This window comes from Martes martes (genome assembly GCF_963455335.1).
Source record: "Martes martes genome assembly, chromosome: 3".
Classification (NCBI taxonomy): domain Eukaryota; kingdom Metazoa; phylum Chordata; class Mammalia; order Carnivora; family Mustelidae; genus Martes; species Martes martes.
In genome coordinates, this window is record NC_137890.1 from 18,521,777 (window position 1) to 18,540,399 (window position 18,623).

Consider the following 18,623-nt stretch of genomic DNA (forward strand, 5'->3'; position numbering starts at 1 on the left):
AACCATCCATACTTCTAACCTTATTAGCGTCTTGTTTTTTCTTTTCCATTTTTAGATCATGTAATTTCTTTATTGTCACTATATGGGTCAAAGTCTAGCTCTGCAATTTGACTTCTAAATATGTCTACATAAAAAACAAACAAAACACATCTGTTTTGTATGTTCTCAGACAGTTGATGTTCCTCTGAAGACTGCCACATGTGATTACATGCTATTGATTGACTGGTGAAACCAATACATTATTTCTATCCATTTTATAAATTTCAGGAATTTTACTGGTTTATGGTGAATGCCTTATTTGAGTGCATGGTCAAATTGTTTTGCTTACATGAGCTACTATTAAAAAAAACCCTATAAATTAAAAAAGATTCAAATGAGCCAGATAATAACACTGATTTAAGAGCAATCGTATCGTTTTTCAGTCTTCAATATCAAATGGCATGTAGGAAACTGTCAGACCTTGTGACCTTTTCTTTCTCCTCTCTTCTCTGTCTCCTTTGGTTCAAGATAAATTTCAATTACATAAACCCTATTTCCTGTTGCTAATCACCTACTCCAGTCAATACTCTTTAAATAGTCATTAATGCTGGGATGAGATCTCTGTCATGTCTGAAACTAAGAGAAAATCTGGAGCAGCCCATTAACAGAACAGGAAATTCCCTAATATCCTCAGGATATGTATAGAAACCCATTACGATTAAATACAAGAGGAACTAACATCCTGGGGATATTTATTAAATAAACTTGCCTAAACACATCTGACAAATACATTATCTTTCCCAAAAAGTCTAATTACCAAGATCCATTTATCTAATTAAGTGACCCTCAAATACCTTAATTTTTCCTTTGAAACTTCTCTGTAATAATGAATTCACTAATAATGAAACCAGCGTGTTACAATGGATACCAAGATAATCAACTCATTTGTGCATCTTTGTATTTCTTACGTTTAGATAAAAGCATTCAGAGAAAAAAAGCCATAATTCTACCCTCCAACACTAAATAAAGTAACTTTTTCTAAATATTTTTTCAAGGAAAATGAAAAACATCATTTACTTCATTATTATTTGTGGCAGTGGCAATAAATGAAGAAAATAATTATTAAACATGAATTATATTTGTAAAGGAAAAAAATTTAAATTTTCCTTAATGTAGTAAAAACAACATACCATTCTTCCAGATAATCAAACAATAATTATCTCATAAAAGGAAGAGGACAAGCATTAAAAAAACCTATCTGTAAAATAAAGGATTATTTTAATACAACTTGCTCTGTATTGGAATTCAGCAACATGGAGGCCCATTCAAGGAACATTAGTTATGAAACTACTATCAAAACTACCTTTTGATGTCAGGGTATTCTCCCTTTAATATTTCATTAATATCTTTTCTATACAAAACCCCTCTCTCTCCCTAATCTAGGCTGATCTACACACAAAATTTTCTTTCAAACATTCTACTCTCTTTCTTTGACATCACTGGCATATGACTTGTGTCTGTGCTTAGAATACTCTACCCAACTTCTCCTTGGCTTGTCTAAATCATAAGAGAGAGTTCCAGAGAATAAGAAGACCACAAAGATTTTGAAATTTGGAAGAAGTGGGTTTGAATTCAACCTCTGCCTCTTACTAATAGTGCAACAATGAGAAACACTGAAAACAAGACAGGAGGCCCCAAATGGAGCTCCTTATGCTAAGCCCCATGTCACCAAACTGAGACTAAATAAGTTTCAGCTCTCCCCAAAATGGAATCTTAACCAGGAATCACCTGTTCAATACTAAGAGACCCCTGCCATCCCTTAAAGGGAAGTAACCTTGAAATAGCCAAACCACTTTTTTTGCTGAGTATAATTTCCTTATTCCTGCTCCTGTCTGCCTATAAAAATCTTTCATTTTATAGAGCTCCTTGGAGCTAGTTTCTGTTAGACTGGATGCTGCCCAATTAATGAATCACTGGATAAGGCGAATAATAAAATTTACTCAGTTGACTTTTGTTTTTAAAAGAAGGAATCTTTGAAGTTCAGTTTTGTCATTTATAAACTAGTAATATATCATTTATCTCATGGAACTGATCTGAAGGTTTAATGATATAACTGACGTTTAAAAAAAAAAAAAGTCCATGACATGAAAGTTCTCCATAAATCCTACCCCTTCCATAGGACTTTGTAGCAATCACAGCCATAGTGGTCTCTCCTTCAGATATCCTATGCCAAGCCTTCCATCAATCTGGTGCTTTTAACAGGCCTTGTATAGTTAGTTACCTTTTAAAGTTCACTGAAAACCAGTTACTAAACACTTGCTAAGAGTCACACTTCGTCTTAGATGCTGGTAAAGACAGAAAAAATATCCATTGTAACCTATGCTGAATGAGAGTCTAGTAATCTGGGCTCTACATTGTTGAAAACAAAAAACAAAAAACAACAACTACATCTTACCCCAAATCAATTAATAAAATCAGTTGAAAAGGGCAGCTCCAAGGAGGTAGCTTTAATGGCAGATAAGACTGTGTCCCCAAGATTTTGTCCTCTCACATTTCTGTCAGTAAGTAGCAAAGAGCAGGTTACAGAGACTGCCTTATTCTGAAGCCTATTCTTTTTTTTTTTTTTTTAAGAGAGAGAGAGCGCAAGCAGAAGGAGCAGCAGGCAGAGGGAGAAGCAGGCTCCCCACCGAGCAGGGAGCCCGATGTGGGGCTCGATCCCAGGATCCTGGGATTATGACCTGAGCCAAAGGCAGAGGCTTAACCCACTGAGCCACCCAGGCGCCCAAGTGTAGCCCCTAGAAAGAGCATAGTTCCCTTTCCTTCCCACTACTGATGTTACCCCAAAGAATAAGAACAAAAGAATCCTGGAAGTAATGTTAGGGGTGAGGAATCAGGGGTTGCCAGATAGGCTTTCCCAAGTCAGAACTACACACCTGTCAGGGTAGGTATCTTCCCAGGTTCTGTCTAGTAGGAGTAGATAATTCTTATGGACCAGAAATTACTGTGCATCTCCTCCCTTCCTTCTTTCTCTCCTCTCCTCCTCCTGGCCTCCCCTCCCCTTCCCTCCTCTCCTTTCCTTTTCCTTCCCTTTTTCTCTTTCTTTCTTTCATTCTTTCTTTGTTTTTCTAGTCTTACCTCTTTGGGAGAAAAGTTCTTATTTATTTTATTTTAAAACTCCTTGCTCCTATGACATCATTGGTATTGAGTTTGTGAGCATGTGTGTGTATTAGCGATAGGGTACACATTACCTGCCTTTTACTCCATAGTTACTTGATCAGGAGAATGCTGAAGACTATTTCTTAGAGATCCTGGACTTTGATGTAAATGTAGTAACTGGCTGAAATTTTGTAGTTGTTTCCCTTGGGCAAGAGGTGAATGTGTCCCTCTTAAGTAAGATGCACATGAGGTATTTTGGTGGTCAAGGAACAAGGTGTGGCAAAAACTGATAATTGTTCCCTGATATGCATTCTCCCCACTCCAGTTTTTTAATTTATTCTTTTATTTTTATTAATATTATTTTTGCAATGGAAACTTGATTTTTATGTTTCCCAGCTTCCTTTAAAGCTTGTAGAAGTGATATGTGCTTTTAGGTCATACACTTATAAGGGAAAGACTCACTCGCTTCTCCGGGTTTTTATTTTCCTGTTGGCTAGAATATGAACAGTGATGGCAAACCATCTTAGGCCATGTGGGCAAGGGAAAAACTCTTATTTTGATGAAGCCAAAGAAGAAAACTGGGTTCCCAACAGTCTTGGACTTACATATCAACACGGAACGACTTTACCCCTGGACTGCTGTTAGAGAGGGAGTAAGGAGAGTGGGGGAAGGAGAGAGAGGACTGATGTATCTTTTAAAACTTTCGTCACATTTGGTATATAAAATCACAGACTGGGGGGGCACCTGGGTGGCTCAGCTGGTTAAGCAACTGCCTTCAGCTCAGGTCATGATCCGGAGTCCCAGGATCAAGTCCCGCATCATGCCCTCTGCTCATCGGGGAGCCAGCTTCTCCCTCTGCCCCTCACCCCTTTCATGCTCTCTCTCTCTCAAATAAATAAAATCTTTAAATAAAATAAAATAAAATAAAATCACAGACTGGGTTAGTTCACACAGGTCAATAATTCTCAATGGGAGATGATGTAGGCCCCCTGGGAACATTTGGCAAGATCTGGCGACATTTTTCATTGGCTAGGGGGTGGATGCTACTGTCATCAGGTGGATAAACACCCTGAAATGCAGGGAGAGCCCCCACAGCTAAGAATGAGCAAATCCAAAATGTCAACAGTGCTGAGTTTGAGAGAACCTGACTTGGGAAAGGGGTGATAGAGTCAAGCAGAGGTCCAAAGACTGAAATAAAAAATCACTTTGCCTAGAGCATAGAGCAATGGCAGAAAGGAAACTGGAAAATCAGGCAAATCCAAATTGTCAAGATTCTTGTAAGCCACGTGAAGAAGTTTAGACATTACACTAGGGGCAATTAGAAATCAGAACTGAAATAAGAACTTCTTTCACATTTTAATGAAATAACTTTGGCTGCAGTGTGGAGAGTGACCTGGAATGAGCTGGCCTGGAGGCCAGTTAGCTCACAAAGAGACAGTGTCCCTGGCAAGTATAATGCAATGGGAAAGTAGAAAGCAGCAGACAGAGTCAGGAGACTTTCAGGGGGAGGAGGAAAGTATTTGACATGTTGAAGAGAGAGAGGGCTCAGGGCTTTCTGGCTTGGACCAAAGGCACGGAGGTTGCACTCGTTGACAAAAGGGTCACTTTTTTTTTTTTTTTACCTTGTGTATTATTTGCAGTGGGGAGGAAATGCCAGTTATGAGCTAAAGGACTTAATTAAATCACTAAAATCATCACAAGATTTCCTTCAGGTATCTGGAATTGGAGAGAGAGGCATTGTTTTTCTCATTTAGTGGAACAAGCAAATGGAAGTCATTTCTGAAGAACAGTCAGGAACTAGGGTCCCGGTGAATAAGCCCTGGTATGCCTTTTTAGGAAAGGTGATAATTTTCTTCTGTAGTAAGTACACTCTGTCGTGTTGAGGGATAATGTCAGACTAGAATATCTGATTACGTGCTCTGCCGTCCCATCTTTGAAATTAAAATAGAACTAAGAAGTACTACCAGTGTTTGAAGCTGCTTGCACCTGACTATATGTTTATAAATAAATAAATATATATATATATGTATTTATACAAAATTTATATATTAGATAGAGTCCAGCTGACTCAAGAAGTCCAACATATCAAACCTAGATCCAGGATACATATTACAAATTTATAAATACTAAATTCATTAGGTATACATAAAAAATCTTTTCTTTAAGAATGGAAATTTATATGTTTAGTCTATAATACATTTTCAAGCTGTATTAGGCTCTCTCAGAATAGTCATTAATTCTTAAGACAATTAGTTTATTATTTCTAAGGCTATGAAAGAAAAACTGTATAAAACAGGATTTTAAAAACTCATTAAAAATTTATATTTTACTAAATCAAAATTTAAAGCCACTTAAAAATTATTTAAATGATTTCATTCTAAACATAAGAGAAATCATAACCTAAATATTGTGATTTTGAAGACTAACTAAACTGTAATATTTCAATGTGAATTTAATATTATACAATTAATTAATGAAAAGTTTATTCCAAAATATGTAACAGTCTTTTTCTATTATTTACTTGACATGCTTCTATACTACTAGTTTCCTAAGAGGCAGGTAAAAAAAAAAAATAAAACCAAAAATCTCTATAATGGAATATTGCTGAAAGTGCACATACATACTTTAGCATTTCAAGAGCTTGAAGTATTTTTTTCCTTTGCCTAATAGTTTGAATTTTCACAAACATAGTGCTTCTAGAAAAATGAAAAGCTTAGACTCTACACATATGCATATTTTATCAGCATTTAATATTCACTATTGAGTTTACTTGAACATGTTTTTGTTACAAATATATTTTTTAATGTAGACTTATTCAAAATTGTTTATCCAATAGCACATTGGAATTCAGAGAAGTTCTTTTCTTCGGTAGAGATGAAAACACAGAAACTTATTTGCTCCCTCTGCTGGAGAGATGGTTGTTAATTTAAAGAGAGAATATGATTTTGAACTCTGCAAAGCAATGTGTATGTTTTATTTCTTACCATCAAGAAGTGGCTCAGTAAGTAAATGTAATGGCATCTTGAGAGGCAGAAATAAGGCATATTTAGTAAGGTACATTCTGTTTTAAAGACTAAAATAAGAAGATGAGCTTTTGAAAAATGTTAAGAATGAAGATTTAAATGTTTGTTTCTAAAGCTTATTTTAGTGTTTATTGTATGGGTTCACTTCCCAGAATTACCTATTTATATAGATGGAATGCCTGTTTTGTATTCCTCTCCAGATGATGTGGGCTTTTGAGTGTTATATTTTTATAACATCGATACCCAAGCAAATAAAACACCAGATCTCTCCTGATTTTTAGGCTTTAGAATTTTTTGACTTTGATTTTTCCCTTCTCCTTGTTCCTCAAGGAATCTTTGACCACACATTCTGGTGCAATTATTTTGAAAGTGTACTAGCAAGTCTGGTAGTATATCAGCTTATAAATATAATAACAACTATGATTTTTAACATATTTTTTAAAATTGTTTTTATTTATTTGACAGAGATCACAAGTAGGCAGAGAGAGAGGGAGAAGCAGACTCCCCGCCGAGCAGAGAGCCCGATGCGGGGCTCGATCCCAGGACCCTGAGATCACGACCTGAGCTGAAGGCAGAGGCCCAACCCCTTGAGCCACCCACGTGCCCTTAATTTTTAACATATTTTGCATTAGGAAGAGTTAGGAATTCTGCTAAATGCTTTATGTGAATAATCTTAGTGATTTCTTAAATATATGAAGGTTGACATTAAAACTAGCCTCATTCTACAGATAAAGAAACTGAGGCCTAAAAAATAAGTAACTAGTTTAAGTTCAAATTCCTTAGTGCCTAACCCAGGATTTTAAACCAGGCTGGCTGTCTCCAGACTTAAGCCTGTTCACTTAATCATTGTGAGGTGGTCTGAATGATATCTATAGTAGAATGTCACATGCAAATTAGATGACTGTTTTTTTTTCTTTTACAAACATTTTATTTATTTATTTATTTATTTTTATTTGAGGGGTGTGCAGACGCAGAGAATCTCCAGCTGACTCTGCACTTAGCACAGAGCCTGACTCTGGGCTCAGCCTCATAATCCCAAGACCATGACCTGAGCTGAAGCAAAGAGTTGGACACTTAACCCACTGTGCCACCCAGGCACCCCATAGGACTGTTCTAAAACCAATAAAAACTTATACCTGTTCCTGCAAAGCTGCCATTTCTTCCTGCCAGACATTGTATTTATGCAAGTTGCCCATGAAATGTAAGTTTTCAGGAGGCTTGGTGTTCTTTCAGACTGGTGCAGAGAAGACAACCTGATGAGCCTTTATGGGGAAACGCAGGATACACTGGACGCCCTGGTTAAAAAGTTTGCATTTATGCGCTGATCCGCTGGGTCAAAAGGTCACAGTTTTCACAGTTTCTTGGTTTTTTGTTTTTTTTTTTTTTTTAATCATTAAAATGTATATGCTTCTTGTAGGGAAGTCATAAGAATAAATTTGAAAAGATCTGCATGAGGCGCTGAGCCTTACAACGTGGAATAATGTGCTCTATAAATACTCAGTAAAAAAATCTATCAGTCCCAACGCCAAGTTGATGTGTAGCTATACTCTTGTGCATCACATATGGTAATGAAATAGAAAATTACCTGGAAAAAAATCTTTTACACTGTTAGAAGATTCAATTCAATGCCCTGAAGCTGAAGACTTTGAATTAGAGCGTTAACACCTTATTTAATGGTTTGAATACTGACTTCTTACCAATTTAAAGGAAATGTAATAATGCATCTGCTACTTTTCGATGATATAGTCAAACTGTAATGCAGGAACATTGAATCAATTACTTCTTGAATGAGCCAATATTTAAGAAATATGTTTGTTGATGAGTACTGATTAATTGACTGACTTGAGAAATTATGTATCTGATTACGAAAAACCCATGGTCATGCTAATATTGAGTAAAAATACTGGTATGGAAATTTTGCTTATAACCATGCAACACATAGTTTAAGATACAGGAATTATGAGAGTTAAATTGATTAGTTAGTTAAGCATAAACCACTCCAGATCTATAGTTTGAAAATTAGCTGGCTAACAAAAAGCTGTCCACTGAATTTGGTACTCTATAGACACATCCTTCAAAACAGAAAACCAACTCCTCAACCAGGAAATAGTAATTCTATTTCTAATACCAAAAAAATCTCCAACACAGTGCACACAAACAAAAGCTCTTTAGGAGAAACTGTACTAGAGTTATTGAGAATCCTTCAAATGATTCAATGGACATCAGATATATCTGTCACATCACCTCAGAAACTAAAGCTAGAAAAGAAGAGAAAAATAGTTCCTGCCACATTTTCGCAAAGAGGGCTGTATTAGTAGACATGAGAGACATGCCCAGAGCTATTGAGAAAAATATATGTAGGGGAGTATTAGGAGTTTCATAATAGAGCTTGCTGTTAGAAGTAAAACAATCTGGATTGCTGTTAATATGATTCTATTTTTATTTGCTAAATAAGGCCTGAGAAAATACGAGTGTATTTGTGCACATTACATGGCATATGACAAATGAGGCCCAAGGAGGCTGTAACTTTTCAATAATATCACCACTTTTACTGGGGAAAATAAACTGTAAATACTATTTTAGAAAAAAATATCCTGATATAGTAAATATCACAGTTGAGAAAGGCATAGACAATGAATCTTGGAACACTGAAAAAATAAAATAAAGTCTAATAAATAAATAAATAAATAAATAAAACTATGGTGGGAAAAATAAAAGGTATGGTGTTGCAGATGTTAGATCAATTCAGAGAGTCTATGTTTGTGAACAAGGAATGGACTAAGAGCTGACTAACTAAGTTGTGGTATATCCCATACAATGGAATTCCATAAAGCTGTTAAAAAGAATATGGCAGGGACGTTAAAAAACACTACAGATAAAGTGGAATTCTAGTATGTTAACATAAGCCTTAAGGAGGCAGGAAAAAGAGGCACACCTGGGTGGCACAGTTGGTTAAGTATCTGACTCTTGGTTTCAGCTCAGGTTGTGATCTCCGGGTTGTGAGATGGAGCCATTCATTCGGCTCTGTGCTTGGTGTAGAGTCTGCTTAAGACTCTCTCTCTCTCTCCAACCCTCTATCCCTCCCCCTGGCTTGCTCTCTCTAAAATAAATAAATAAATCTTAAAAAAAAAAAAAAAAGTTGAAGGCAGGAAAAATAAAGCAAACAGAAAAACACAACAACAATAAAGAAAAAATTTCAGCCCTAACAAATCAGTATTTTCACTAACTACAAATGGTCTAGACACACTAATCAAAAAAGTTTGATAGAGTGAATAAAAATTATTAAACCATATTCTGTCTATAAGAAATTCATTTCACATACAGTGATATAGGTAGAAAGTAAGACAATGAAAAAATATGTGTCATGCAAACTTTAATCAAAAGAAATCAGGGGGCACCTGGGTGGCTCAGTGGGGTAAGCCTCTGCCTTGGGCTCAGGTCATGATCTCAGGGTCCTGGGATCGAGCCCTGTATTGGGCTCTCTGCTCAGCAGTGAGCCTGCTTCCCCCCCTCTCTCTGTCTGCTTCTCTGCCTACTTGTGATCTCTCTCTCTCTGTGTCAAATAAATAAATAAACTCTTAAAAAAAAAAGCAGGAGTGTCCTTGTTATTATCAGATAAAATAGACTTCAGAGCCAAGAAAATGACCAGACCAAAATGAACTTCGCATAATGATAAAAAGGTCAATCCATCAAGAAGGCATATGTGTGTATGTACCAAGTAACAAGCTTCACAGCCTAAAAACTTCCGTTTGATAGCAATGCTTTTTGTACAACTGAAGAGATTAGCTATTTAGAATACCTTAATGATCATTAGTTTTCTATAATATCAATTATATGTTTTCTTTGGATTTTTAATGTTTTCGATATTGACATTTTCCCATTATAGAACAACTTTACCAATCCTTCTCTAGTATAGAGTCACTAGTTGGGCAGATAGAAAACTATTAGTAATAAAATTTTTAAGAAGTTTAAATTATCAGCATACATAAGGGAAAGTACATAGTGTATCCTGAAAAGCTAAATGCAAGAGAGTAAGACTTATCTAACACCTTTGCTCAGTGTGTACATAAGCTACATACCAATAACACTATGTAACAAAGTACCCCAACACTTGATGACTTAAAACAGCAGTTATCTGCAAGACCTGTGGTTCAGGAGACCTGGCTGATTTAGACTGGTTCAGGTCATCAGTCCTTCTTCAGGCTGGGCCAGCTTAAGCAACTTTGCTTCTAATTGCAGAGCTGTAAGTTGTTTGAGGTAGTAGCTCTCTTCCTATGTCTTTCATCCTCTTGGACCAACTGGACAGTTAGTACATGTCCTTCACGGGGAAGTGACAGAGGTTTAAGAGAACATAAAAAAAGGTGGGAGGTATCTTATGGTCTAATCGTGGGACTGGCACACTGCTCCACCTGCTCATACACAGATGTACATGCAGATGTAGATCCAGACTTATTTTTTAAGGTAAGCTCCAGTGTGAGGCCTGAACTCACAACCTCAGGATCAAGAGTTGAATGCTCTACTGATTAAGCCAGGCACCCTATATTTTATTTGTAAGTCAAAATCATGAAGGATAATGGCACTGAACTCCCATACTATTTTTGTTTGCTGCATACCTCAGAGAGACAGGCATAATTGGGAAAGGGTGAGCAGAAGCAGAAGCTATGCCAACTGGTACTAAATAAAATTTTTATACTATATGCCTGGAATTTCTCTTGTCTATTTGATGGATGAGTGTGTTTTTATTTTATTTATCTTATTTTTCTTTGTCTTTTGAGGCTATTATGAAATTATAAAATGTTTATAAAATGTTTATAAAATTATATAAATTATAAAATGTTTATGCTAGAAGAATCCTGATACTTTAAGAATGATCCAATCCAAAAATATTCAATCTGTGCTCTTTGTAACTCTTGGGTTATAAAGTAGGAGGGCAAATATTTGAGGGACCTTCCCCGTACTTAATAAGAAGAGATTTATTTTAGTTGTTTTTGTCTATTGGCCTCTCATGTAACGTTTCATGACATAATGTTGGAGCATCTTTGATCTTCCTAAAATCATCCCCCCTTTTTTTTTAACAGATGAGGAAAGAGGCTCTGAGATGTGATGTGCCTTATTTCTACAAGGTATCATGACCTAAAACATTAAGAAAAAAAGAGCAGACTTGAGTTTCCTGACTTCAGTGTTATATTACTTTTGCTGCATAACAAATTGCCACAGACTTAGTGGCTTAAAGAAAACCCACTAACTCAAAGTGTCTATAGGGCAGAAGTCCAGGAATGGTTTTGCTGGTCCTCTGCAAAGCTGCATTCTCCTCTGGAGGCTCAATTGGAGAAAGGCCTGCTCCAAACCTTGCTCAGGTTATGGTAAAATTAATTTTTTTATGGCAGTAGGATTCAAGTCAGCTTGCTTCTTCAAAGCCAGAGACCGACAGAGACCCTAGGAAGGCAGATGTTACTTTTTTTTTTAAATTTTTAAAAAAATTTTTATTAACATATATGTATTATTAACCCTAGGAGTACAGGTCTGTGAATTGCCAGATACACTTTTTTTTTTTAAAGATTTATTTATTTATTTTAGAGAGAGAGAGAGAGAGAGAGAACAAGCGTGAGTGGGAGGGGCAGAGGGGGAAGGAGAAAGAATCTTAAGCAGATTCTGCTCTGAGCGTGGGGCCTGATACAGAGCTTGAGGTCACGACCTTGAGTTGATCACAACTTAAGCTGAAACCAAGAGTCAGATGCTTAACCTACTATGCCACCCTGGCATCCCCAGGTGCTACACTTTTTTTTTTTTTTTTTTTAAGATTTTATTTATTTGACAGACAGAGATCACAAGTAGGCAGAGAGGCAGGCAGAGGTGGCAGGGGGCGGGGGGGAGGCAGGAAGCAGGCTCCCCACTGAGCAGAGAGCCTGATGTGGGGCTCGATCCCAGGACCCTGGGATCATGACCTGAGCTGAAGGCAGAGGCTTTAACCCACTGAGCGACCCAGGCACCCCCCAGATGCTACACTCTTACATAATTGTGTATATCCCATTACTTTTCCTGCATTCCGTTGGTTAGAAGCAAGTCCCAGTTGATGCCCACACTCAGGGTAGATTACACAAAAGGTATAACGATCTGATGGTGAAATCATGGAGGCCATCTTAAAAATCTGTCCACCATGAGTACAATAGTATGCCACTTGTTAAAATATCAGTAGGTGAGAAGGACATTTTAACAGTTTTTTAAATATGTCTATAAAATTTCTGATATTCTTCCCTTCAACTCCACTACCCCTTGAAACTGAACTTGACTTAGTGATTTATTTCTAACCAACAGAATAAGGTGGAAGTAATGGTGTATGACTTCTGAGACAAAAGGCATTATGATATTCTCTTTGCTCTCTTTCTTGGATTACTCACCCTGGGGAAACCAGCTGCCATGTCAGGAGGACATTAAAGCAGTCCAGGTGGCAAAAGCCAGCAAGGGTTTCTGCCAACATTTGGTGTGAGTGCTGACCTTCTGCTAATATTCATGTAAGTCAGCCATCTTAGAAGCGGATTCTTGAGCTCCAGTCAAACCACTAGCTTTCCACAGTTCCAGCCAATATCACCTCATGAGAAAAAGCTAAGCCACACCCTAATTCGTGACCCACCAAAACTGTAAAAATTATGAATTTTATCATTTTAAGTTATGAAGTTTGAGGGTAATTTGTTATTCAATAATAAGTAACCAACATAGACACAAAGTACTTTATTGTCTGCTTTAATACTCATCAAAGGACCTCCCATTCATCAAAGAAATCCCTACTGTAGGTTACAGGGAACTCTGTTTATAATAGATTGTCTTTTATATCTTTGAAAATCCTTTAAAATTTTTGTTTTATTTCTCCCCCTAAAGTGACACCAACCCAAGTGAGAAACATCCACTCTTGTTGGTGTCTAAGAATTCTTTGTAGGAAAACATGTCCATGCCATGTCTAAAAACTTTGATTAGAGGGATGATGTCCCCTGTGCTTTACTGAACATTTAAGTCTTAGAGCTGACTTGAACCTTTTCCACTCCATATTCTAAAGGGTATATACTACACATTTTCTGCAGAGAAATGTTCCAAAGATAAAGTAAGAAAGATGAAAACACTCATTCTTGGACTGTTTCAGGTGAATAAAACCTCACTGCTGATGCAAATGAATTTGTTCAAAGGTTTTACTCAGAGAAAACAGTCAAGATTAAATCTTCATAGGGAACCATAACTCTAACAAACTACAAAGAAGTGAGGCTCCATTGACAAAGAACCTGTGGTCTGTCCTTCCCCCCAGCTGTGAGCACAGAAGCAAAGCAACAGAAAAGTTCAACAAATTGGACTGATTTTCTTAATAGGACTGAAATAGTCTGGTCTAAGTGAAAAACAAACAAACAAACAAAAGCCAACTTTGTTAGGTCTGGGGCAAATCTTTGTGGTTATCAAAATAATGGCTGTTAGCACTATGTAGCAATTATTCTTCACTTCTTTACTATTCTCATCCATTCTCGTTTTCCTTTTTCTCTTCCATGCAATCCACTTTTATAGTTAAGAGCTGATTAAGCCATGATAGAATATTTTCACTTTTCCACTTCAAAAATTATCCTAGAATACTCTGTTTCCAAACACATTTATTTCACAAATAGCCTTATTATTTTTTCCTTTGGTACTACTATTTTAGTGGTCGAATTTAAGTCAACTAATGCATATTCCACGGTGGAAGAACCAAAATGTCTATTAGCTTAATTTAATTCATATTAGACTGTGATACTTGTGCCTCAAATGGGTAAAATTAACAAGGCCTGGATGTAATTTATCAAGTACACTGAAGCAGGTAAATATCAGCATGGAGCCTGATGCATCAGAGTTGGAAGTATAATGAGATCAGTAGGTAAGCCCTCCATAAAATTACTTGGGGCGTAGAAGAATCCAGACATAGCAATTATACTTCACAAGAAGAAGCAGTTCTAGAGAGTGTAAAGCAATAGTCAGATTTACAATCTCAAAGGAGAGAAGGGAAAATTACTTAAGTTAAACTAAGAAGCATCCTAAATCATCATTAGACTGTATTGATCTCAGCTGAAAGTGGCTGGCTAGAAAGCTTGGTTTATCTTTACCGTTAAATATTTCTATAGTGTTTGACTAGCACCAAGAATATATAGCCTAGCATTTGAACTATAGTAAATTATAAGCACATAGGCTTCTGCAATGTGTGCATGTCTTTTTGAAGAAGACTCTCAGAATATTTAGGGGAGTTGATGTTGATCTATATGTTAGTTGTATTTTTTAACATTCCTGCCAATACATCAAAGTAAAGGGTAGGCAAATACATTTAAAGAGGACGAAGAAAGTGAACTTGGCAATGGTTTTAAGTGAAAAATAGGTTGCACTGTTTTAACTATTTAGTCTTTTATCAAAACATGTCATTGTTCATTTACTTATTGAATGGTCCTAAATATTTCTGGCCCATTTATTTTTCAGAAAGATTTAATATCCCTAAAAAAAATAAAATAGATTTTGAAATATGCATTGCCATGTTGAAATATCTATGACATAGGCAGTAGAACAACTAAGAAATATCTTCTACTAATTTCTATGAACATACTGGTAAAATGTTAAACTGTCCATATTGAAAGCATCTGACCCACCCAATTTAAATTTTGGATTAGGGAGAGGAACATAAAATCATTCCTATTTGTCAGTAAAATCTACCCTTCAATTTGTCTTAGCACTACCTGGGAAATTATGTACTCAAATGTCATCTGCATATTTTTAGCAGAGAGCTAAAAATTAGAGATAGTCATTTTCTGCAGAGAGAGCAGCTGGCCAATCATTAACTCTACCAATTGTTTATTAAGCACATTTATTAGAGGAAAAAAGAAAAAGAAGAAATGAGATGGTCTAATAATAGTATTATTGCTAGGCAGATGGGGTGGTGTGTGTGTGTGTGTTTGCTCACATGCGGTTTTATTCTTTAGGATCTTAGTTATCAGAATTAGCCAAGTGTATGCACATACACAGAATGGCCAGAAAGACCAATGCTATAGACTATCTGAATTTCTCTTTCTAGAATTAACCACTGAAATCTATCTGTAAAAGAAAAAGGGAGGTACTTAGACTATACCAGAGTTTGTGATAGCTTTGTACATATCAATTAATTTAATCCTGAGCAACTCCTAAATTATAATGTTGAGCTATTTACTAGAACAATAAATCCTTCTAAAGCTGATGCTTTGGGAAAACTAGAGAGTAAAAGGGCTGAGTTTATCAGCCCTTACATGGGCCAAGGAACTACCTGCTCTAAAAGGTCTACAATACAATTATAGGAAGAAGGATTTAAAAACAAACATTTAAATAAAAAAAATAAAAACAAACAAACAGAAAAGCTCTGGTCCCTATAAAATCTCTCTTTCCCTATACCATTTCCCTTAAAGCAATAGTTGGTGGGTAAAGGAAGCCTAGGTTTGAAAACTTCCAAGACTTGGTTCTTTCCATGGGTAAAGGTGGACACTAGGATTTCCACCTTTTTTTGTTTGGTATTTTTTGTTTCATATTTGGGAAAGAATTTAATGAGTCCTTGTTTGTGCAAATAGAAGGTATCAGGAACAATAAAAAATGTAGAGCTATCTTTCTTATGCATACTGATGTAAAAATCCTCAAATTTAACCAATAGCATCCAGCAGCACTTGAAAAAATAATGCATCATTACTAAGTAAACTTTCTGGGAAATCTAAAAATAGTTTAATTTTAAGGAGCTTCTACCATGATATGAACATTACCAAATGTGAACTCAAAAGATTATTGCCCATGTATGTTGAAGTAGCTTTATATAAATCTCAACACTCACTTTCCTGGTGTGCTAAATATATTGCATTTGCCCCTCTAGATCATTCTTTACCCTACTCTATTTCCCCAGGAAGCTGTCTTGTATGGACTCCATTAAAGGACTATTATTTCTGGGGTCTAGCTGGGCTCAGCCAGTGATGATGCCTGCCTTCCAGAGTAGATCATCAGAGTGAGAAGAGAGTAACGTCAAAAGATTTTGTTTCCTTGCTAAACTATTGCTTCCAGCTATCCCTCAAAAAAAAAAAAAAAAAAAAAAAAAAAAAAAAAAAAAAAGTCACTTCCCTCAAGGTGGCTTTTGTACATCAATCTTACCCTCTGAATTCTGGTAAATGCTTCAATCTCCTCTCCCTTCTATCGTTAGGGTAATCCCAGATTTAATGAAATATTCTTTGAGGTTCCTCAATACTCCAGCCTTACCTTAATAAATAGTCTCTTTGTTAAAACCAAATTATCCTAATTTCAGTGAGCCATCTGTTTTCCTTCTATGATTGGTTCAGATGGAAAACTTCCTTACTATGATCAAACACTGTGTTACATTAGTAAAGTATATAAATAAAGACAGAGTATCTGTTCTTTGTCCAAGATTCCTGGCACAAAGCTATAAAAATACTTGGAATTTCATGAGTGATATAAATATCTTTGTTATGTTGATGGGGTGATTCTTGGTAGGCCCCAACATAGCTTCAGGATAGGGTCTGGTCCTCTAAAGATCAAGCACATGTTTTGAGAGCTGGGGACTTTGAGTTAACCTGACCTCTATGGAGCAGAGTGGGGACTGTGTTCAAATGAGTTCAAATTACACAGCTGATGATTTAATCAACCATGACTGAATTATAAAACCACAATTAGAAGCTTAGTGGGAGACACTGATGTGCCTAAAGGGCGACATGTCCTATTCTCCATGTGCAGACGACATGGGAACTCTACATCATTCCCTTCTAGAACTCACCCTATGTATCTTTTACAGTAAAACTGTAATCATGAAGTATAGCACTTTCACAAGTTCTGTGAGTCATTCTAGTACATTATCAAATTTGAGGAGGTTATGGGAACCCTCAAATTTGTAATCAATTCGTGGGAAATCCAGGTTGTCTGACAACCCCTCAAAATATAGTTGGTATCTGAAGGAAGGGAGGTCTTGAAGCAGATTAAGCCCTAAACCTGTGGAGTCTGACATTAACTTTCCAGATGGTTCAGTGTCCGAATTGTATTGCTGTATATTCAGTTGGGAATGAAACAGAACAAATGTATCCCAAATCAGGAGGCAGCATCATGTTTTAAATGGTGAAACTTCAAACACATTCCCATTAAAACTGAATTTCCTATCATATTAGCATTTCTCAGTTTTAGTAATACAATTAATTAAAACTGAATTTTCACAGAGCAGAGCACTGGTTTTGGTGAATCTTACAAGTTCTGATATATTTTATACTTACTATTTTTTCAAATGCTTTGTTTCGGATTTTGATCTCTTCTTTGGTCTAAGAGTTAATACTTCTCTTTTAATTTCCAGGTGTTTTGTTTTTGCTTTTATTACTTTAAAAAAATATTGTAACTATATCACATTTTGAACAGACAGCTTATTTGGTACTATACCTGCTTCTGGGAATTATTCAACTTTTCTTTTCAGATCAATATTCAGTTTTCTTTTATGAAATGTTCACAGATATATGAAAATAAGATACAGCTTCTGATTTCCTGATGTTGAAAGCATTGTATAGTTATCATTTTATTAATTTTGCTCTTAAGCCCTTAAGAGGTTTTTTATTTACTTGATTTATTCTGGCCTTTGAGAACTGAGAAAAAATCTCCTATTAATATTGTGTTTCTATTACTTCTCATGGTACTTCCTGGAGTTTTGCATTATGAATACTATTGATATGTTACTTGGTGTATAGAAGTTGACTGAAGATTTATTACTGTATTTTGTATTTTTCATTATTATTAAACATTTTTCTCTGTCTTATGTAATGTTTTTGCCTTGACTAAATTTTCTCAATATTAACAGAGACTCTTGATGTTGGTTACTCTTTCAAAAATATTTCTCCTTATTCTTTCCATTTCTTTATAATTGCCTTGCATTTCTTGGCTCATCATACTATTTTTTTTTAATTTTATTTATTTATTTGAGAGAGAGAGATGACAAGTAGGCAGAGGCAGGCAGAGAGAGAGGGGGAAGCAGGCTCCCCGCTGAGCAGAGAGCCCAATGCGGGGCTCGATCCCAGGACCCTGAGATCATGACCCGGGCCGAAGGCAGAGGCTTAACCCACTGAGCCACCCAGATGCCCCTCATCATACTTTTTTACATTCAACTTTTTGGAATTACCCTTTTTACATGTATACTTTGTATATAGCATATTCTTGTAGTTTTGGAATCTAATATGTAATTCTTCTGTTTTGTTTTGTTTTTTTCAAGTTTTTTTGCATGAGATCTGTTTTATGTGTATGTGTTTACCTATTATGTCTTTTTATTATGACAACGCGTAAGGTTTATTGTCATTGTTCTTCTTATAGTTAATTAACTTCATGACTTTTAATTTTATCTCTAGACCCTTCTTTAATGATACATCTTTTTAAATATAGAATTTATTACTTCCTGAGAGAGTAGAAATTAGAACACTT